General features: G+C 44.6%; 1 protein-coding gene across 1 annotated transcript in view; it reads left to right on the forward strand.

Annotated features, from left to right (window-relative positions):
* Positions 1–1945: 1945 nt before the first annotated feature.
* The window catches only part of LARGE1 (LARGE xylosyl- and glucuronyltransferase 1), a 307888-nt gene continuing 290465 nt past the window's right edge, over positions 1946–19368 (forward strand). The window contains exon 1 of the mRNA XM_083400742.1: positions 1946–3051. The gene's annotated coding sequence lies outside the window, so the exon portion shown is untranslated. The remainder of the gene's footprint in view (positions 3052–19368) is intronic.

Here is a 19368-nt window from a genome sequence, read left to right on the forward strand (position 1 = left end):
GTGGGTGGGCTAAATGGAAACAACTCAGAGGGTTTTAAAAAATAAACTGTTATTTGTTAAGTGCTTCTCTCAGCTGCTTAAAATGTTTTGTTCTCTTTATGCTTAACTCCTTGGGCTATTCTCAAACAAAGGCTCTTTCTTAATAGGTTGATTTATGGCAATAATCCACTTTGCATCCCCCTAATGGAGGGGAAGAAATGAGTTAGAAGAACACTGTACTTGCAGACAGGTGCCCCTGGTCCACACATGTCAAAAAATAAGGTATCACAAAAACAAACTCTGCTACATTTTTATTCATTTTTTATTTTTATTTTTGAAGAAATGAGTTCAAGGAAGTGGCATTAAAATCTGACATGTTAATGGGACCAGGACATTAGATATTATTTTAATATGTGGAATATTGACATTTTGATGGCAGCATAATTATTAGATGTTATTTTGTTGCACTGAAACATCATGCACCTGTGAGCCATATGGGATTAACCCATTGCAGTACATCTCTAAGAGGAAAGGGAGGGAGGGAAAGAAGTTCAACTCTACAACTGTGAGTAACAAACATGAAAAGGAAGGGATCTCGATTTGAAACCAAGGTCAGACTGGTTCAGGGCATAGCTGTCAACTTTTCCCTTTTCTTGCGAGGTATCCTATTCGGAATAAGGGAATTTCCCTTTACAAAAGGGAAACGTTGACAACTATGGTTCAGGGACAATTTTAGCAGTCCACTCCTAAGACACCTATATTTACTTTGCTGGAAAAGAGAGTCCAATGGGAGGATGGCTAGGTTCAATCTCTGGTATCTCCAGGTTAAAGGATCAGGTAATGGGAAACCCTCTGCGGGAGACAAAAGTAGCTGGAAGTCCAGCAGAATAAGGAGTCGCCAACGCGCTGCCCTGCCTGCTGCTGATGGGACTTGTAGTCCACGACATCTGGAGGGCTCCTCATTGGCTTTGTCCTCCGCCTTTGTCCCTGGAAGTGCACAGAACGCTGGCAACACTTAGCCAGAACTAGACACAGGGCGCCTTAGCGCCGCGCGAGTCTGCAGAACAGGCTCCGGCTCGCAAAGCTCATGAGGGGCTGAGGGCGCTAACTTCGCCGCGTTGTCCCCATGGAAACTGCGGAAGACCGCAGCGAGCTCGGCGACGCTAAAACTGCCTCTCCGCTTTCAAAGCCCTTTGTGCCGGGCTCCCTCTTGGCCCCAGAACTTGCACAGGGCCTCCCCCCGCTCTGCAACACGCGAAGGTGTCGTCGTGTGAACGGCTCCGGGGAGGGTCTGCCAACCTCATCCCTCCCCTGTGTAACTCCGGCCGGCCCAGCGGAGCGCACGAGGCGGAGGAGGGCAGGACGGGATCCGGCGCTTCTGTCGAAAGGAAGCCCAGACGGGCTTCTGAGTCGCCGCAGCCCGCCCGAGGGAGAAGGAGCCACCGCCAGTTCCCTGCCTAGAGACACACGCACATGGCTAGAAGCGGCGGCCGTTATTCACTCGGATTATTATAGCCGCTGCTCCTTCTAGGCTCCCATAAGAAGCAGGAGGCGGGCGCGTGAGGAGCCGGAGAGCGTGTCCGCGCTGGTGCCCGCCGTCAGCACTTCGCGGGGTTTCTCCGGACTTTTTCCTCAGCGAGGCACCGCCTCCTCCGGGGGGTGCGAGAAGCGGGACAGAGAAGAAGCGGAAGAGCGGGGGAAAGGCTCGCCCTCCGGCTCTTTCCCCTCAGTCTAGCCATCACGGTGAGGGGAAATACCCTCTCCGTTAACTCGTGAGCTCCGCTCCCTTCCCCTCTCTCTGCCTCTCTCCTCGGTGAGGCGACAAGCGAGGGGAGGACGGCTGGAAGGGGGAGGGCTCTGCAGCAGGGGGCCGCTCCTGGTTGGGCCCTGGCTCGCCGCCTGTCACAGGGCGGCGTATGTGTGTCGGCGGGCTGGCCCCGCCTCGGCTCCTCGCCGCCCATCCCCTCCGCTGCACAGACAGACATGACACAGATCCTCAGTGGCTGCAGCTGCCGCTGAGCGAGCGGCCACTTCCTCGGGCTGGGGCGGGCGCGAGGGCGCGCAGCCTGCTGGCAACCGGAGCTGAGGCGGAGCGGCGGCGGCGGCGGCGCCTTAGTCGGCTTCCCCCTCAGCGAGCAAGACAGAGAGAGAAGCAGCCCGCCTGCCTGCCAGTAGCCACACTAGGGGCCAGCCTTGCTTAGCGCCGCCCGGAGCCCGCCTTCCTGCCTGCCTGCTATACCTCCGGGCGGGGGGCAGCCCGGCTCTCCCGGGAGCGCCGAAGCCGGCTGCCGAAGTGGTGGCACTTGGAGAGCCGGCGGGGCGGCGCGGCGCTGCTGGGAAGGAGAGCGAGTGACTGAAGCGCCGCCGCCAAGGCAGCCCGAGCGGCACCCAGCGGCCACGCAGACCGCGCTGCCTCGCCGCCGCCGCCTCTTCGTTGTCCGCGACCTTCTTGAGGGGCTTCCCCACACCAGCCTCTCCGAGCCCTGTCCGGGCCTGGGTTTCCCCCGCCCGGCGTGCTTGCAGGCCCCGGGGAGGCCGCAGCGGAGCTAACGGGACGTGCCCCTCCCCGGGCCAACCCCGCGGGCCGCGCGAGGGGGCCTGGGCGCAGCGCGAGGCGCCCGGCGGGCCACGGGGGTTGCCTCCCCCCCAGGACAGCATGGGGGAAGGAGGAGCCGGCAGGCCCTGAGCAGGCGACCGGGGAGGGGGGCTCCCGGTTCTCCTTCCTCCTCCTCCTCCTCCTGCTTTTCTCCCCCCCCCCCCCGCTTCCTCCGCTGCTCGCACGCAGATCGGACCAGCTGAGCTGCCTTACAGTCTGGGACCGCCGGAGAGATCCTCCGAAAGCGCTGGATCGGCGCCTGCTTTTCTCGGGCAGCCTGACCATCGCTCCCCCCCCCCCCCCGCGAGCAAATTAGATTGGTAGAAAGAAGGGGATCTGCGTCTGTTCCGGGTGCCTTTGGTTCCCAGAAGGAGCCCAACAGCTGCCCGGCTTAGAAGCGGCCAGCCTCGCAGGGGATCCCCCCTCCCTTGGCAAAGCACCTCTCCGCAGCAGCAGCAGCAGCAACAACAGAGAAGGTAAGAGGCTGTTTTGGGCTTGGGCGGTGATGCTGAGCCGGGTTTTGCTCTGTGAGAAAGAAGAGGGGGAGCATCTTCCGTCTCTTCTTTCTTTCTCCTCCGTAAACCCCTTTAAATAAGCGTGCGGCCCGATCCGACGCCCATTTTACGTGAAAGAAAGTCCCGTTTTGTTCACTGGAGTTCATCCCCAAGTAGGCGTGGATGGAATTCCAGCCTCACTTCTGCTGCTGCTGCCTCGTTTTGTGTGTTCTTCTTCCTGACGAATTGGGCTTCTTTTCGAGATACACAATCGCAGCCATCTCTCAAGAGCTGCGCTCCTTTCTGTGCAGCCCATTGTTGTTTGCACGGTTACTCCGAAGCAAGCCTCCCAGATTTCCGTGAGTGTTGGTAGGATCGCAGTCGTCTTGAGTCGGTCGAAGGAACGCACCACCGCCAGTTATCTCCATTGGCGGTGGCTAAAAGGAGACCGGGTTTGATTTGGAAGACAAGTCATTTGTCTAGGACTGGATTCATTCGCATACACTTTGCTCAAAAAATAGTTATGATGCTTATTGCACGACCAATACATACAAAAGTCAGGAAGATGGCAGTTGCCACCTGCATTCACTTCACTGATGTGCAAAGGATTTACTTAAAGCCACAGAGACCTCTGTAAGCAAAGAAGTGGGCTATTGACTTTATTTACTTTTAAGTGGTACTTGCTGTTCAGAAAGGGTGTCATTTGGGTGTTGGTACTCAAAAACAGACCATCTTCAAAGTGAAGCTTTAAGACCCCCATGAATTCCAAAGTAAAGAGCAAAATGTTTGATGGAACTGAATCCTCTCAACATCACCGTTGAGTTGTGTGTAACTTGTGAAAAGTACCCAGGGTGGAATGGACAGAAGAACCTGTTCAGAGTTTATGGATAAACTGTTTGTTGAGGTCTCAATATGTGTGTGTGGATCTTAGCCACCAAGTAGAGGAGCAGATTTTGAGATTGGGGAGAAAAAGGAGGCAGATAGGCTCTCTTTGAACCTTACCATGTATGCTCAGGAGTCAATTACTACTTGCTTCAGTTCTTGAACCATTCTACTAGCATAGGTCATTAGGATTGCAGCCTTAGAGATTTTGTTTTGTTTTGTTATGTGTGGAGAGATGAGAATATTGGACAGCAAAACCATCAAAGCTAGCCCTGGGCAGGAGATATTGATGAAGAACTGTGCTTAAATGTGCAGCCCTGTGTATCTTGAAAACTTGCCTATTCCGCAGGCTAAAAGGTCTTTGTTGTATACCTTGTATAATAGATTTTTTTAAAAAAAAGCGTTTCTGCTGTATCAACAAATAATTTCTGTGTATCTGCATGGGGGGCATGAGGAAGGAGGGAGGGAGAGTTAATGAGCATGCTTGAAAGGTCACTTCAACATTTCAAGAAGCAAGCTTTCTGGCTGGTTTGACTTAAGCGATTAGGTTCAATAAGGAGTTGTCACATTATCAGCTGTGTCCACTTCTTCTCCAGGATGAATGGGCTGTAAACATTATTTCAGTCCTCTCTGAATTTATTAAAGTCAATACCCTCTTAATAGACAATCTGGTTAAATGGGACACTTTCAAGGAACAGATTGCTTTCAGCTAGATGGCTGTTTAATTGGGGTGGATTCTTCCCTTGTACTGCTTTAGGTTTGGTGTCTTGGACAGATTTCTGCTGTTATCAGTCTGTGTGAATTGTGTCATTTAGTTCATTTAGCTGATCTCCTTGGGGAACAAATAAACAACTTAGTGACTCTGTAGAGATAATATGAAGTTTGGCAGTGCTTCGTGTAAGTGCTGTTGGAGAGGTTCCTGGTTCATATTATGCATTCCAGAGCCCATCTGATATGCTTCTCTTCTGAGCATTACCTCAAATTGGGGTGGGGGCTTTCCTTTTCTGTCTTGCCTTCATTAAAAAAAGAAGAAACAACAACTACTGGGCAGGTGTGCTGTTGCCAGCTAGCAACCAAAGGCTTTCTTCCTGGTTGACTGATGTTAGAGGCATATGTGAAAATGGATTAATTAAACTGCAGCAGAATTTTGAGTAGTTGGCTCTGTGTGCACCTTTCACTTTGTCATGTATAGAATTTGGTTAGTATGGGACCTGTGAGAACTTGGCAGAGGGGTGTCTAATGCAAGGTGTAAAAAATGCATTTCGCATATTAAAAAGTGCTACATAAATTGGGCACAGTTTCAATATAGCTGGGATTGGGTATATCAAACTTTGCATGGGCTGCACATTGTTTGGTCTTTGGACAGAACAGCTCAGGAAATGCTGCCTCTTTTAGTCTGTTCCTAAGCATGTTTATTTGGAAATACGTTCAACTGAAATAATTGGGAGTTACTACCAAGTAAATGTGTATTAAGATTATGGATATTAGACTTACTGCATTAGCTAACAAATACTTAGAATGGGGCATGCCATCCACTATGCCAGAGCTCATTACAAATCATGATGTTATGCCAGTGTTGCAGGCAAATGTGCCAATGCAGATGTTTTGAGTTGGGGAGTCATTATTCAGTCTCTCCCCCCCACTCCAAATTACTACTTGAAAGTGGAATGGAGAGGAATTTGGCAAGGGCACAAATTCTAAACCCAGAGTCCTAGAACATCATTTGGAAAATGCCAATTGATCAATGTTTCCTGCCTAATGGAATCTTTCACAGATGCTTTTTCTTTCTCAAACTGAGTTGGAGAGAACTGAAATGGCCACTGGATTGGACCTCAGTAGTTTGAGTCTGGATCTTAATTCTGGACTAGGTTCTTAGGCAAGTCACACAATGTTTATTGTCCTAGCCTTAATGCACCTTTAGCCACCCTCTAATATTTACTTACTTTTCAATATTACTTGGTGTTTTTTTTAAAAAAAAACATTCTTTCAAGCATACATATGCAGTGGAGAGTCTAAATTATGCACCTTACTAACTGTATGTACCTGAGAGTAACAGCTAAATCAGAGTAAGTGTATGATATATACATGTGTACCTTCTTGAAACTTGGTTTCCTGTCTGTTGATGGTGACTCCCACAGGAAAGGGGACTTGTACATGCGAATGAGTTAAACTTAAAATATCATATAAATTACTATTTATTGACAGTTTTGCACCTAAGAAGTACAGGAACTTTGATAAATTAACCTAAGGTTGCTTACACTTTCGAGAAGTGCTCTGCTGGAAATGGCAATATTTTAACTTAACACAGAAATAGTGCTGAGTGTGTTGCTATTTGTATTCTTCAGCCTCTTACTTCAGCAATATGCTAGAGGGACTAGTATTGCTACTGCCTCAGCCCCTGCCCGCCCGCCCCAGTGTTGGAAACCTAGATACTGTCACAATAAGCTGCTATAATAAGCGAGAGTACCAAGCCCTTATTGCCAAGAGGTCTTGTGCTTAAGACAAATTGGTATCTGTAAACACTCTTGCAGCAGAGGGAAATATCTTAACTAAACCTAAGCAGATCGGAATGCTGAGGTGTGATATTGAGCATGAAGTACCAAATGGTAACTTGCAAAGCATTTAGATGCAGTCTCTCAAGGTGTGTGCGTTTCTAAGGACTCAGAACTGACTGCGGGACAGGCCTTGTCAACTACAAATCCATAATAACACAAACAGATCTGAAGTTTAAACTTGCCAGGTCTTGGATTGTCCTACTGTTTTGGTTGTCTGTGGTGGTTTACAAATCCTGTGGTCAGCAGGGCTTAGTGGCCATGTAAAATCTGCAATGAACTTACTGCAGAGTCATTGATGGGCTGGTAGCTTTGGGGTGGGGGTGGGGGTGAGAACCCACAAGTTAGTTAATGGATATTAAGGCTGGATCCCCACATTGCCTTTGTTGCTTTCATATATCCTGTCTGGAATGTGTGCTGTGGCTGAACATCTCCATTGATGTAACCCATTAGCAAATACTCTTCCTCTAATATACTTTGGAAATGCGTAGGGAAGAATATACTAGTGATAGAGGGCTTAAACTAATCGGCAAGGGTCTGGCTGCTCTCCTCTGTTTTCACATAAGATATGATGGATTTTGGGTTGCATTATACAGAAGGATAATAATCCTTTCAGATGTTGGAGTATGTGTGAAAGAGAGCTAGGAATAGCACTGAATATTAAAAAGCCAGATACCGTCTGCAAGCTATTGAACTTTTCTGGAATTCTAAAGAGTGTCCTCTCAATAAACTGCAGCGCAGAAGAAGGTAGAATTTATACTCCGTGAGCTTGTAACAAAATATTTGTGTCCTTTTCTGGCACAGAATGATAATTGTAAGTACATTTTCACCTAGGTAAGGTCATTCTCTTGACAGATAAATTGTGTTGGTGCACAGAACATCTCTCCTGTGAGTTTTCTTGAGCATATGTTGCTTTGTACGTCTCTTGTGGAAATGAAGCGTTCTTATAAATTCTGTACCAAGATGCAGTGCATTACGAAGCCTGCCTAACCTGCACAGGGATATTCTTGTTCATTTTGACAGGAGTAATTGCATGTTGCTCTTCAGAATCCAGTCCTTTTTAATGAATATTTTTCCTTTCTTGTAACCCAGATTTCGGTGCAAACTGACTTCGGAAAGTGAGTAGCTTTTTGCTTGGTGATTCAAAAGCTGATGGCTGCTGGTGGTAGGAATTCATCACCTACTATAAAAACTGTTCAAAGCGGCTTATGAAAGGAAAACAGCAATGAATCGCAAAATCAACAATCACAAAAACAATTTTGTAGCAGGAATAAAAAAAGTAGGAACATAATAGCAAATGTAACAACATACAAAGAAAACATTTCAATACTATGAATGTAACAGAATTACATTGGCAACATTACAATTCCTGAAAGTAGCAAAAATTCCTGAAAGTAGCAAAAATAATAACAAGTTGCACCTTCTCTCTAGAAACAAGTTTCACCTTCTTTATAGAAACATCCCTCCTGTGATGTTACCTATAAACAATGGTAAAAACTCAGATATATAAGCTAGGCGCCCAGTGGCTCCTTAAACTAGGGTTACAGTCACCAAAACTGAATGCAGAGTTTCCATTTGGGGGCAAGATGGCTTGAAAGTCATATTTTTCAATATGACTTTTTGGTTCCTGAAATTCTGATTGTGCAGATAAAACATAACAGATTCTACAGGATTTGTCGCTAGTCAAGATCCAAGGGTCCTCAGGCACACACCTCCACATGGTGTAGACGTCAGGCACCATCCTGGTGCCCAGCCATCTTCATTTGGCCTCAAGTGGCCTCAAGCCAGGTGCAAAATGCACCTGGTGATTTTCAAACACTGCTCACAGTCCCTCCCCTACAGCAACATATTACAAGGAAAAGTGATAGTCTGTAAGATGGGAGATTATTGGGGTTTTTTATTCTTAATTTCATTATGTATTTTGTGTTATACTGTAATTTTATGTTGTGAACCGCCCTGAGATCTATGGATGAAGGGTGATGTACACATTTAATAAATAATAATCACTACTGTTTCCTTTTGGTGGTTGCTGCTTGAAATGTACTATCCTGTGCCCATTTGCTCAGATGTTTACAGTGGGACCTACTTGTGAATAAGCATGCATAGGATTAAGCTGCATGTCAACTGTCCTTATATAATGATGGGCATATAATTATATGCAACCATGGAATGAACAAAAGCATTGTAAATAGTTGTGCCAGTCCCTTAGAAAAAGCCAATAGCCAGTATATGGTTACAATACATTTAATAGGACCACCGAGAATGGCAAAGTCATGTGTGTGTTGTTGTTTTTTGAAAAATGTAGCTGTTGTTGTTGTTTTTTAAAGTCATTTCATGCATTACTTTCAGGGAGGAAGGGGGCAGCTTTGGGGGCAATTGCCCCAGGGGCTTCATTTGTGGTTTCATTTCCATTTTGGACCTAAGTGCCTTAGTTTGGCCTTGGGGAAGCATTAAGTGTGTAAAGAATATAGAAGTGCAGTGTTCTTCAATGAATGGTTTGAACTTGTGTGTGGAATCCTTTCTCTTTGTGGTGAACCACTAGATCTATGGAAGTTAGATGCTCACCTTAATGGTAGGGCAAATCACAGTCAATGCAAATGTATTGTGCATTAATTGCATTTCCTGCTCCTCTGGCTTCATTTCCATTTTGGACCTAATTCGGTTTTTTGGCTGCTCCTTATTTATACCATTTGCACGGGTGGCGCTGTGGGTTAAACCACAGAGCCTAGGACTTGCTGATCAGGAGGTCAGCAGTTCGAATCCCCGCGACGGGGTGAGCTCCCGTTGCTCGGTCCCTGCTCCTGCCAACCTAGCAGTTCGAAAGCACGTCAAAATGCAAGTAGATAAATAGGTACCGCTTCGGCGGGAAGGTAAACGGTGTTTCCGTGCGCTGCTTTGGTTCGCCAGAAGCGGCTTAGTCATGCTGGCCACATGACCCAGAAGCTGTATGCCGGCTCCCTCGGCCAATAAAGCGAGATGAGCACCGCAACCCCAGAGTCGGTCACGACTGGACCTAATGGTCAGGGGTCCCTTTACCTTTACCTATTTATACCATTAAGACAAATCCAAATTTTGTTAAACTCCCCAAGAGGCTTTGCCCAATTTTTCATGGGGTTTAGAGCAGGTCTGTTGCTGGAAATCTCTAGTATAATTTCCTAGAGCTTGGGCTTCTTGGTCAGTCTAATCAGGAATGTTGATAGCCACTAATTGTTAGTCAATTGTGGTTGTGCTGAATGTTTGCCCACATATTCTGGAGTGAGAAGGGGATTTTTAAGTTTCAACAAACTCTTTGCTTACATTACATGTTGATAGTTGCTGCATCCCACAATCTGCAGCTGATGTTTTTGTTTGTTTGTTTGTTTGTTTTTTAAGTGGCTTCCTCCTGAGAATATTCCTGCCAATCAAGGGTCATGTAGGCCGTGTGATGACATGGTGCAGCCAATCAGATTCGACAATATGACGATGTCACAAAGGCAAGTCAGAGAGTGGGCAGGAACCATTGTCAGGAGTGTTTTTCAACCAGAATGCTGTTGGGTATTCTAAGTTTAGAAAACTAAACTAAGGGCAACATATGAGGTCTATAAAATCTGGAATAGAATGGAGGAAATGCACAAGAGTCCCCCCCCCCCCCCGGATCATACGATGAAATTTGTTGGTAGGAGATTCAGGACAGACAAAAAAGGACCTGTGGAATTCACTAACATATGATATGATGATGTTTAATCAAAGGTTATAAAAATTCATAGGTAGATACTTTTATTAATGGTTTATTAGCAATGGTGTCTAAATGTGATTTCCATGTTCAGAAGCACTGTATCTGAAAATAACAGATGCTGAGATGCACACAATGAGGAACTGCTGGTGCCTCCATGCCCTGCTCATGACTTTCCCAAAAAACATTTGGCTTTCTTTCTGATAAGATGGCAGTCTTTAAAAAACAAAACAAAAACTTTGGTACATTTTAATTAATCTTTGTGAAGTGTCTTGGAGATGAAAAGTATTGTGTAAAATGCTGTGTTGTCGTTTTAAGCAAATTATTTTTGATTCAAGAGGCTTGAAACTAGTCATGATGTTTATTAAGAGCTTTGGTTTATTCCTGGTAGCGTTTGTTGCAATTGCGGACTTTGGAATACAATTTTAAGGTGTATAAAAGACCTGGTTCTGAAGGCAGAACTCAAAGAAACCACTACAGCCATATTTGTGGTTTCTGTTTGCCTGACTGATGTCCACCTTCTCCTCAGCCGCTTCGCTGATATGACTCATGCTGATAAGCTCTCCAAGGTCCACCAGCTGCTTCAGCTCCTTCATAGCTCATACATGGGCACAGAAGGATAGAAGGCAGTGATTTGTCTCTGTTCACTTAAAGCATTGCCTCCAGTTTCCCAGAGATGGCTTTTTCATACATAACTCCAGTGCTCGAAAGCTTGCACTGGCAAATTGATCATGCAGGCTGGCCCAAAACTTCTTGGGGGGGAGACTCTTTAAGTCAATGAGAGAAAATACTTTTTAAAGTAATTCGCAGATGGCACTACACACCTGCACAATGCCATAGGTTAAACTCTTATTCTTATTTATTGCTTTTATCTCATGCCCTTCAAGTCACTTAGGGTGGCATACGCAGCCCTTTCTCTTATTTTACATTCCCAGCAACCTTGTGATGTAGGGTAGGCTGAGACAGTGCGCTCTCAGCTCATCAAATGAGCTTTGTGGCTGAAGGCAGATCTGAACCCAGATCTCATTGGATCTAGTCAGTATTCTAATCACTGCACTACACTGCACTGCGAAGCTGAATATATGGAGGTTGAAGACAGACAAAATAAAGCACTTCTTCACACAGTGCATACTTAAACTCTCACCAGAGGCAGTGATAGCCACCAAGCTGGATGGTTTTAAAAGATGGTTGGACAAATTCATGGAGGAGAAGGATACCAGCGGCTCCTAGCCATTGCTAGATATGGTCTTCCTCTGCTGTCGGAAACAGTATGCTTCTGAATACTAGTTCCTGGAAACTACAGGATGTTTCGCATGGACATATGGTTGGCCACTGTGAGAACAGGATGCTGGTATAGATGGGAGCCAGTGTGGTGTAGTGGTTAAGAGCGGTAGTCTCGTAATCTGGGGAACCGGGTTCGCGTCTCTGCTCCTTCACATGCAGCTGCTGGGTGACCTTGGGCCGGTCACACTTCTCTGAAGTCTCTCAGCCCCACTCACCTCACAGAGTGTTTGTTGTGGGGGAGGAAGGGAAAGGAGATTGTTAGCCGCTTTGAGACTCCTTAGGGTAGTGATAAAGCGGGATATCAAATCCAAACTCTTCTTCTTCTTCTTGGTCTTACATTCTTATGTACTTCATTTGCTTTCTCATCACCTCTCTTTCCTATCACTGATTCCCTGTTACTTTTAGTAAACATCTTACTTGATTTGGATGGTATCCCACATGGAGCCAATAGGATTCCAGCATTCTCCAGGCTCTGGAGTTTTGGTGGGGTCTGCCCACTAGCCTTGATAAATTCTCTCAATGGCTTCATAGCCTGTGGAATAGTGGCTTGACTGTAGCCGCTGTGACAATGACTGTCCTCAGGCATCCTCCCAGCACAAGGTCAAGTGCGTGACTATGACTTTCTTGTACCAGCAGGCATTATTAAGGTAGTGTTTGGTTTTATGATACATTTTTCTTGTTTTCTTGCTCTGTTTTCTATATATTGTTTTTACGTGCACTGGTTAGAAATGTCTTATAGAAATAAGTGGCTCTGGTTCACAAGGGGCCTGAAGCAAAAGTAAGTGGAAGGGAGATAGCCAGAATCAGGTAACGAAAGTACAGCCTGGGATTTGTGTTCTTTATGCTTAAAAAAAGGAAAAAAATCAGTATTGAGAGAATGCAGATGCTGTACCATTAGAAAATCAGTTTTGCAACCTGAATAAATCTTTCCTTCTAACTCCTAGAAATCTAGCTCCCCAACTCTGGCTTCTGATATTTCAGTAGATGACATTTCACATTTTTAACCTGATCTATGCAATCACAATGGCTTAGAATCTTTAAAAGAAAAAAAAGAAAAAACCTAATCAGCAATGTTAAGAATCTCAGGAAGCTGAATACTATGCACAATGCCATATTCTACAGATTTCCCCTGCTCTAGCAGCATCTGTGCAACCCTGAATATAGCCCATTCCTGAAGATTATATGATAGCAGTGGTACTCTGAAGAAATATTTCTGCTTAGCTGCCATTGTGTCTGCAAAGTGCCATCCCGCAGAGTACTTCTGGTGGTGAATAGGCAGGTGAATCTGCATTGTCTCCACTGAAACATTGTCAACCTGCTGTGATGAACTTGCCACCTGCTTTGAGGACAAAATCATTTAAATTCAGTTGGGCTTTGGAATCTCACCTTTCATAAAACAGTGCCAGAGTGTGATGTGTTGGAGGCTCAGTCTTGCCCTATTAGTTTTGATGACTGTTAGTCTGGCTTGTCTACTGGCTTGCGCTTGTCGATAATGAGGACAATCGCTTAAGAGTGGGAACTATGTGCATAATAATATTAAAAGGTGTTTACAGTAGATGGCCCTCAGCTGTATAATTTCCTTCTCTTGGAGAAAGTTCATATCTGTGTGTTGTGTGACAGGCCAGAGTAAGTCAAACACATTTCACTACCTAAAGGCTCAGATTTTTTTCCCTCTCCCCCTGATAGGAGAGCTCAAATTGAGAACATAGAGGAAGCTAGAGAAAGATAGGAATCTTTTCAATGTCTGTTCAGGAGCAAGGGATAGTATAGGATAGAAGGTGTAACAATTTACGCTTTGCTGGTTTTAGAGGCAAGATGGCTATAAATAAAGTTGAATACACAGTACAGCCTGTAGGTCAATTTGACACTGAGCATCTCATGGAAGTGGTGAAAGACATTATCATTCTGATTGCTTTTGGGTGCAGATAGGGTTATATTTCTAACAGTGTGCTATATGTGCAGTACCAGGTTTAATAATAATCAAGCTGAATTTGAGTAGACAACTTCATTGAATTAGAACCACTTCAGATCCTGTTTTGTTTGAGTGGTAGTGGAACACACAACTTTTATTAGTTTGGCTATATAAGGTGGATCTGTGGTGGATGTTTGGTCTTTATGTTGGTGCATTTGAATGGGGAATCAGATCTGGAGGCGTTGATTCTCCACTGTGTTCTTGAAAGGAAATAATGAATGAAAGCATCCTTTCCTTCCTCCCTTCATGACTGTGTGGTAAATTAAAATGTTTCTCTCTTTTTAGCCATAACCTTGTAATGCAAAAACACACTTGTTCTAGGGCTAATGCTTTTGGGGGGGGGGGCAGTTGGCTCCCCTGCTGTGACTTCAATCATGCATTATTTCATAGCTTCAGAGGATTTAATGTTTCTGGTGACTTCTATGTGTTGCACTTAGATGATAAGCAAAATCACTATAATAGGCAAACACCTTCCGTTTTCACCCAACAACTTCTAACAGCTTCACTTCTCTCGTTTTCCTTACTTTTGCATGTTCCCCTGTTCTTCCTTCTTAGGATCTATTTGTGTCCATGCCCATTGATCAATATTTTATGAATGTAAGTCCTTGGATAAAGACACATTCTTTCTGGTGAATAAAATAGGCAGCACTACTTTAGCTACCTAACTAAGTATTTGGCTGGTGAGATCATATATGTAAGAGAGAGCTAGGCCACCTTTTTTGGATCAGTGGGCACATTTTGAATTTTGAGAAAATGCCATGGACACCAATCACAAAATAGCTTTGGAGGGGGGGCATACTGCAAAATAGTTGCCAAGGGGTGCATGGCATAGCACAAAATTAAAGAGACAACCAGCCCCAACAACCTTAGGCTTACCATGGAAGTAACCATGTCTTGCTAATCCTAATTGTGGAGATCACACAACACATACACAAAATGATGCTGTTGCTGTATAATAGCAGGGAGCATTCTTCAGTACCAGGAAAAATATACAAGGTGGCCACACACACCACACACTCTCTCCTTTCACAGAAATTGCTTAGATGGTGCTTGCCCATTGCAGAAACAGTGGCTTGCTGCTGACTTTGTTTTCTTGTCTAGGCTTTCAGATTATAAACAACTTTGTATTTTTACTGCTACTGATTGGTGGTGATGTTGATCATTGTTTTATTTTTATATTTGTTTATGGTGAGCTGCCCTCTACTTCTGCCTGGGGAAAGAATGGGAGGTAGCAATGACAGACAGACAAAGAAATAGGTTGTAAGTGTTGTGAAGTCTGCTTCATTCTCTGGAGCCTTTAATGTAGGCATGGTCAGACTCGGGCCTCCAGATGTTTTGAGACTACAATTCCCATCCTCCCTGACCACTGGTCCTGTTAGCTAGGGATGATGGGAGTTGTAGTCCCAAAACATCTGGAGGCCCGAGGTTGCCCATGCCTGCTTTAATGAATGGTGGCTTTATTGCTCTTCTGTTGTGGTGGCTCCCTCTCTCCCTACCCATTGGATTCTGGATTTACACTTATGGGCTTCATACACTGACTATGTATTCATTTGACTTTTATTATTTCTAAGCCACCTTGTACAATGAAAGTGGAAAGGCAGGTGTGATAACCAGCTTTTTCCCTCTTAAACCCCCCCCCCCCCCGCAAAACATTTCAAGGCCATAATTATGTTGTGATTGCTAGAAACAGCCTTCACAGGTTGACTGTTGCTCCACCTGTTGGTCATAACTTATTGAATGATATGTGGCATGGAGACTGCCTTCATTGCACAGTCTTTCTGTTGCTTCCAGGGGTCTCGGAAATCTTGAGACGTGCGAGGAGATTGCTTATTCTGTCTGTACACTTCACAAAGCCATTTGGCTCATGTGTCACAAGTGTAAACTGGGATACGTGCTATGCCCTCAGCATCTTAAATTGTATTCCCATAGCCAAGCTGTCTGCACAGCACTTTTCCAAGTATGTTTCTAATGCCTGTGCTAATTATAATATCTGTGTGCAATTGCAGCTTGATCTCCTGTGTGTGTCTTACCTACTATCACCTTGTTTTCTTGTTTTCTTGCACATGCCTTTGGCTTGCTGCATTTTGGCGTCCCTTGCTTTCTCTTCTGGGTCATCTTAATGATTTGAATCTACAGCCTTGGGCAGAGAATTTGGCTTAAACTTGTGGTTTCCTTCTGTAGCTCTTTCTGAAGCTTGGCTTTACACATCTACATGGGCTTGGTCATGCCCACAGAATGGAAGATGGTAGGATCCCCAAAGACATACTCTACAGGGAGCTGGCTTCAGGCACTAGCCCTGTTGGCAGAACAAACTCTGCAGACATGACATGAAGGCTGCCAATGTCAACCCCGCCATGTGGGAATCCTTTACAGATGACTGCAGTGCCTGGAGACAGTCAGGCTATTCATATATAGCAATGACCAGAGGAGCAATGACTGCTGGGAGGAGCGCAGAGAAAATAAACGCCATGGTGCATCTGCAGCAGAACAACCAGACTCCTTCATTTGCCTCGGCTGCATCAAAACATGCCTCTTCCATATCAGTCTCTACAGCCATAGCAGGCGCTGCAACCTTTCAACCGTTTGACCTCACCCCCAAAGGTGCACTCCTAAGACAGATGCCAACAACAGCAGTCAGGAAATGGAATCAATCCATGTGGCGATTCCTTCCACATGATAAATATCGTGCAGCAGCCTGCCACATGCCTTGGGCATCCCTTCACTTTAAAGCATTCATTCTGGATGTTTTGCTGTGGCATTGTGAACCTTGTCCAGTCTTTGGTGAAATGCTACACACAAATGGTTCACTGTGTGGTAAAAGCTGATATATGAAGGAGACTCCTTGACATTTCTCTAGGAAGAGATGAGGCTTTGCTTTGTGTTCTGTTGCTCAAAGGAATTTGGTGCAGTGCCTTCTTTGTTGTGGTGGCACAAACACTTTTTAAAGAAGGCTGCCTTTTTTTTCACTGTTAGCTGTGAGGAACCTTTGGCTCTCCAGAAGTTGCTGAACTACAACTCCCATAATCCTTCGCCACTGGCCATGCTTGCTGCGGCATATGTAAGCTGTAGTATATATAAGGTGCATATTTCCGGAACCCACCCTATTTTTGTGATTTCTTCTTGTAATTGTAAGTTTTGAAATTGTTGTTAATGTTGTATTTGAAATTGGTGTAACGCACCCTGGGCCCTTAGGGTGAAGGGCAAGTAATAAATTGAAGAACCAAGAGCACATGTTGTTCACACCTAAGTTGTTTGTGTAGTTCAATCCAATGCATGCTACTCAGAAGAAGGTTCTATTCAGTTCGGTAGGAGTGATAATGTTGGAGCCTTAATCTACTGTTTCAAAGTTTCTATGTAATACATATTTGTTTACATAAAAAATGTATGTGCTGTACATCGTGTCTACCTCTTCATTGTAGACCGGCACTGGATTAATATTGATTATATATATAACTTCTATCCTTTCTGTCTTCTAGCATGGAACCCAGGTGTGGCATAGATGTGGTTCCCAGATACTATCCATGCAGTCACCAGACCTACACTTGTTTAGTGGCCTCATGTGCTTTCAGACCCCACATAAATTGTGCTAATTGATCCAAATTAACCTATCAGATAAACCTGTGAGACTCAGATCCACCCCCATCCCAGATAGCCCACAATTTTTTAATCGCCCATGAACTCCACACTTCATCAGTTTCTTTTGACACTCCAAGCAACATGGTTGTTTGGGAAACTTTTAACTAGCTTTCTGCATTTGCTAAAAATTAAGGAAATGAATGCATTTTTCTTTTTTGAGCAGCAGGCTGCAGAATCACCATCTTTCCTTGTCCATATAATCGCAAACCCATTTTGAGTCTAGATTCAAAACAGGTGAGGAGCCCAAGCGAGTAGTTTTGAATGGACTCTTAGTGAGGCCTGTTAGTTACTCTGTGTGAGTGGAATTAGCACTTCAAGGATATTCAACTGAACAGAGCAGTACTACATTGCAGTCTAGCTGTCTTTGAATCCTAGCTCTTTCCTCCTTCATATGGCATTTGTTAAGCTGTAAAACACCTTGATATCAGCAAGAGGTGTTATAGAAATTCAATAACTCTGAAATAACTAAAAATATCAGTAACAATGAAAAACCATTCTCTTGTAGAAGACAGCGGGTACCTGGCAGAACTCTCTGCAGTAAATATACTTTTCTGAAATAAGTGTCATTTCTCTGCCACAGAATCCTCCTTTAATAACTGTTCTATGAAGGCAGAGTGAAGAGGCATCATATTCCTAAAGGTGAAGAGAGAATTGGGCAGTGAGGAGGGTTACACAACTGCCAGAAGGGAGAGTGGGCTTGAGGAGAGGCTGTGGACCTGATTTTTTAAAAAAGGGTTCTTTGGGACAGCCTGAAGGTGGTCTGAAGATGAGCCTTGCCCTCAGATGATGGTAGACAACATCTGGTCCCCATGTTAAAGGACTTGAATATCTAACTGCTTGTTCATGTGGAATCTAGTCTAACTTGATTTAGATTGAAGTTCAAGAGGTGCTATAGCATAGTCGCCAAAAATGCCTGAGCACTGAGCCACAACATTCTCTCAGTTCAGATCTCACAACCAGGAACTCACTAGGCAGCCTTGGAAAGCCAGCATTCTGTCAGCTTCAGCACCCTCCTCCTTTTTGCAGTAGAGGGGAGCACAAAAATAATGCTAGCCTACTTTACTAGACCATTTGTAAGAGTTCACTGAAATTATGTGTGCAGAATAGTTTGAACACACTTTGAAGTACTACTGCAAATGCCACTGCTACTGTTGTTGTTTGTTGGAAAGGGCAGGTGCAAATTTTGGCAGGATTTGAACACATACATTGAATTTTATTGCCTCCTAATAAGTGTGTGGATGTATACACACACAAGCGCACATAAGTGTGTGTGTGCGTGCATGCACACACAAATTGGATAAAAGGCAGCTCCTTACTGGAATACAGGGTGCAGTTTTTGCCCAGATACAAAATCCTATTAAATAAATAAGAGAGGTACTATGTCTACCTACTGGAATCTCAGGCATTCATTTAGATGCAAGTAGGATGGATGTGTCTAATGAGGGGTTGAGATCAGGGGAAAAATCAGTCTAATCTTAGCCCAGGTGATCTTTGATCAAGCAGCATGCCTTCTTCCAACTCCCCATGTGTTTGGAGCAAAGGTGACCTAAAAAGCTTGACTTGCTTAGACCATTGCCTTGACCATGCATGTGAACATGATTTCTGGCTCGTTCACATACTGGTGTATCCAATGTTATCAGTAGCAAATGGAGTGTAGTCTCATCCCCCAGACTTTGCATGGCATTTGGATTGCTGCAGGGATTCAGATACAGGTTTCCTTCTTCTCTCTTACTCCTAAACCTTGCAGAGGGTTCCTTTTTTTCTCTTTTTTTGCACCTCTTACACCTCTGAAAGGCAGTATGCCGTGCAAACCTATCCACCTTTACTTTAGAGTGAGTAGCACTGGAATTGGTGGTAGCCATTCCTGAATAAGCATGCATAAGATTGCACTTTATATTTTCATGGGCAACTTTTGACTGTATATTTTCGTAGACAATTTGGTTATACCTTTTCACGCAGTGAAGGGTCAGTATCAGCCAGAAGCATTAAGAAACAGTGATTTAGGTGTGCATGGCACATGTATGCTTGAATCCAAGCTTGATGTCTGATGATGTCCTAATTTCTCATTTATTTCTTGCAGTCATAGGATAGTATCTTCAGTCTGTCCATAAAGTGCTTGGTTTTCTGGATGTGTGTAAAGTGTTCAAGTGTGAGTTGTGCAATATCATGTTTTCCCTCCAGAGGCAATTGCAAAGAGTATCTGGAAAATGACAAATGCAGGGAGTAGCATCTGGAATGCAACACTTGCCATATGGACTCTG

The sequence above is a fragment of the Podarcis tiliguerta genome (genome assembly GCF_965153285.1).
Source record: "Podarcis tiliguerta genome assembly, chromosome: 10".
Lineage (NCBI taxonomy): Eukaryota > Metazoa > Chordata > Lepidosauria > Squamata > Lacertidae > Podarcis > Podarcis tiliguerta.